Source organism: Sarcophilus harrisii, chromosome 2 (genome assembly GCF_902635505.1).
Source record: "Sarcophilus harrisii chromosome 2, mSarHar1.11, whole genome shotgun sequence".
Classification (NCBI taxonomy): domain Eukaryota; kingdom Metazoa; phylum Chordata; class Mammalia; order Dasyuromorphia; family Dasyuridae; genus Sarcophilus; species Sarcophilus harrisii.
In genome coordinates, this window is record NC_045427.1 from 57,820,621 (window position 1) to 57,825,224 (window position 4,604).

Genomic DNA, 4,604 nt, shown 5'->3' on the forward strand with positions numbered 1-4,604 from the left:
TGCTTAAAATGAGAATTTAGATTACAACCCTAAAAAAGCAGATGGGCAAGTTCACCCACCCAGCAGAGATAAGCTAATAATGCTTAACAAATGGCTTTTTAAAGAACTCTCTGTTCCTGACCATCTTCTTAACACCGTAAGCTGCTGATCTCATGCCTAGCCCCTCACTGGACATGTTGTACCAGGAAGATAATAGTAATAATAACAGTAGCATTTATGTACCAGCAAGGGATAGACATCATCTGATTAGCTCACAACAACCCTGTAAGGTAAGGGCTATTATTATCCCCACTTTGCAGATGAGGAACATCATGTTGAATTATTCCCACTTTATGGATGAATAACTTAATGCTGAGGAATTTAAGTGAATTTTCCAAGATCCCACAGATAGTAAGTTAAGGCAGATTTAGAATTTGGGTCTTCCTGATGACATGTTCAACACTATACATACTCCTCATGAGCACTTCCCCTGTCCTTAGCAACCTTTACTTCATTGAAATTCTCTCTTTCCAGAGATTCACCCAGATCCTAGTGGTTACTATCTATAAGTCTCCAGATCTTTCTAATTTCTTGAGGAGGTGCAATACCTGGCTCATTTCTTGCCCTTACATTGGTGAAATTCAACACACATTAAAAAAAAAAGTTTAACTGTTCATTAGAAATAATGCAGGTATTTTTCAAATTCTTCATTATTATTAATAAAATTGGATGGGAGTGGTTTAAACATGTTTATATGAACCCAACACTATCCCCTTTCCTCTACAAATCCAATAACTTATGAACGTTTTGTTTTTTCCTTTCCATACTGTCCTATTAACAAATACAGACTTGGTTTCAGTGTAGACATTAATGCACAGCAACTCTTTCTCCATTCTAAGAGATGCGAATAATAAAGAATTCAGCATTAACAAGGTACTAGTTTAGAGTCATGTATATTAGGGCCTCAAATAAAGAAAGGAAGGGGGGAAAGAAACGAAGGAAGAAAGGAAGAAAAGAAGGAAGGAAGAAAGGAAGGAAAGAAAGAAGGAAGTAAAAAAGAAGTTGATAATGGGTTAAAGAAGACCAAAAACAATTTGTATATCTACCTTCAGTGCTACTACTGAAAGAATTCTTTAAAATGTAGATTTTGCAGTGAAATTATCCTTTACTCCCTATCAGTCATTTTCCCCAGAGTTTGATCTAACAAAGACAAAATAGTTAAGTTGTATTTGTGGCTTTATTCTTCTTAAGTAAGCAGACATGCATACATGGGAGTACAGTTAGACTGAGCTCAAGGTGGGCCTAGGGAACAAGGATTATAAAGAAAAAAATCACAGTGGTTGGGTGTGATCACTTACTTTATCAGGTCATCTCTGGACCAAGTAGTTTTTTGGAACTGAGCATTGATAAGAGTCAGTCCGAGTGGAAGTTCTGGGTTAAGTAGACCGATACTATAAGGGACTTCTGATGCTTGAATACTGCAAGAAACTTCTGATATGCCCAGCAAGGAATACTCAGTTTTCTCTGATTCTCAGCTCAGTCCACCTCTTCTGAACATTAAGGGAGCTTGAGCAAATCAAGGTGATTAGTAAAATCATTAATCATCTTATTTCCGTATCCCCAAATCCCAAGGAAGACACTTCTCTTTATTTCAGAACTGACATATTTTTGTCATGACTGTCTGTGAAAACATCATCTGTTTCATTGATTTTTTATAAATTTACATGCTTATCATCTTCCATGTTGTTCGTTATTTTCCCAAGCTTTCCAAGGACTAAAGGGCATCCTTAGGCATTTGAGTGTTAGCATTTTCTTTTGAATGTCTTGGCCATGACTGTAGATTCTTCTTTGTGTAAAAAAAAGATAAATAAGATAAATCTTCCTTTTATAATTGAAGTCTTTTGGATCAAAATACTGAAAAGATCAATTTCATTTACAGGTTTAAAAGATTTTAAGGGCTTTGGAATTGATTTCCCTGTTAACATTTGCTCTCAGGCTGCTCATTTTAAATGACAATTTAGATTGCATGGCCTCAAGACAAGTAGAGTGGATTTTTCAAGATTTACATTAATATCTTTTTCAGTATTATATCTGTGATCAACATAAAGTTCATCAGAGACAGGCTCTTCAGTTATATCACTTTGCAGAAATGGCATGTATTGTGAATGGGGGAATGGAGGTGAAGTGGGTTAATAGAGGGATAGACCTTCTCCAGCTGCCATGAAATTCAGGCTTTTGGCCTATCTTGACCAGACCTCTTCTTTCTTGCTCCTTGGTTGGCAATACAGAATTTGGCCTGGGTCCACACTATCAATGTTCTTATTGATGTTCACTCAATCATTCAATAAATAAACATAAACTAAGATCCAGTTATTTACCAGGTACCATGCTAAGCACTGAGGATACAAAAAAGGCAAAAGAAAATTGCTGTTTTCAGAAACCCCATAATCTAAGCAATTACATACATACAAGCTAAACACAAATCAGATTTGAAAAAAATGATCAGAGGAAAGACTGGAGAATTAAGGGGGATTGACAAAAAATTTCTGTTGAAGGTGGGTTTTTAGTTGGGATATGAAAGAAGCTAGGGAAGCCAGGAGGTCAATATGAGAGAAAGAGCATTCCAGGCATAGGAGCAACTAATACCTACGCCACCAAATTTATCAAACTCTTCAATTCTCATGGTGTTCCTCCTCCCTCTACTTTAGTCACACAGAGAAATGGCTTCAATACCAATATGTTCAGCCTCCATGGCTCAGAACTGCATCATTTCTCTTTGATGCCTTTGGTGATGAATGGCTGGTAAAGCTTTCATCCTCCTTTCCTCTTCCCCCAGCTTCCCAGAACCCAAGCTGACCCCATGAAACTTGGCAGAACCTTGGATTCTCTTTCTTCCCTAGGCTTCCTACCAATACCACTGCAACATAACTTTCAATCCTAGATCATTAGTCTAAAATTGTCCTAATTAATAGAAAGGATGATAAAACAATGGTGTAGCCTTCATAAGAAATACAGAGCTCTAGGCAATTCTGTGGAATCAGAAAGACCTAAATGAATGCAATTCTTGCCCCAGACACCTATTAGTTGTGCAACCCTGGGCAAGTCACTTAATGTGAACCATATCAGTAACAAAAACCACAATAATCACATAATTATCTCAATAGCTGCAGCCAAAAAAAAAAACTTTTGGCAAAATACATTTATTCCACTTAAAAAATATGAGAAAGTATAAGAATCAGTAGAGCTTTCCTTAATATGATAAATATTATCTATCTAAAACCATCAGTAAACATTGTCTGTAATGAAGAAGAACTAGAAGCTTTTAAAATAAGATCAAGGGTGAAATAAGAATACCTATTGTTACCACTATTATTCAACATTCTACTGGAAATGTTACTTATAGAATGAGATAAGAAATACAAATTAGCAGAAATAGAATAGGCAATGAAATAACAAAACTATCACTTGTTACAGAAGACATAATGGTATACTTTAAAGAATCCTAAAGAAGCAACTAAAAAACTAATTGAAAGAATTAACTTTAGCAAAGTTACATGTATATAAAATAAGCTCATGTAAATAATCAGCATTTTTGTATGTGACCAACAAAGTCCAGCAGGAAAAGATAGAAAGAGAAATTGTATTTAAAATATCCGCAGATAATATTAAATACTTGAGAATCTACCTGCAAAGACAAGCCTAGGAACACAATTGTGGGAACATAATTGCAACAGTTTTCAGACAAAAACAAACTTAAACAATTGGAGAAATATTAACTGTTCCTAAGTAGATGGAGCCAATACAATAGAAATGACAATTCTACCTAAATTAATCTACTTATTTCCAACCAAATTATCAAAAATATTGTATAGAGCTAGAAAAGTAATTTTATGGAGATAGGAAAAAAATGATAAAATTTGTCTGAAGAAACATGTCAAAAAATTTCAAGGGAATTAATGAAAAAAATATGAAGGAAGGTAGCCAAGTAGGATCATATCTCAAACTGTATTACAAAGCGGTAATCATGAAAATAATATGATACTGGCTAAGAAATGGAATGATTGCTCAGTGGAGTAAGTTGTAGACACAATACACAGTAGTAAAATAACCATATTAATCTAGTGTTTGATAAACCCAAGAGCCAAGATTTTGGGACAAGTACTCACTATCTGACAAAAATTTCTAGGAAAACTGAAAAGTAGTATGGCAGAAACTAAGCATAGACCATCATTCACACCATATGTTTAACCTAGGTGAAAATGAGTGCATGATCTTGAAATAAAAAGTGATTTCATAAGCAATTTAGGGGAGAATGGACTTGTGCCTGTTAGATTTATGAGTAAGGCAAGAATTTATGACAGAAAAAGGGATAGAAAGATTCACAGGAAGTAAAATAGATAATTTTGGTTCCATTAAAGTTTTTGCACCAACAAAACCAATTCAGCCAATATTGAAAAGAAAGAAGAAAATAGGGGCAAAAAAGTTATTGCAGGTTTCTCTGATAAGGTTGTATCTCTCTACTATATTGAGAACTGAGTGAAATTTATAATAATACAACTCATTCCCCAATTGATAAATTGTCAAAGGATATGAAGAGGCAGTTTTCAGAGAAAGAAATCAAAGCT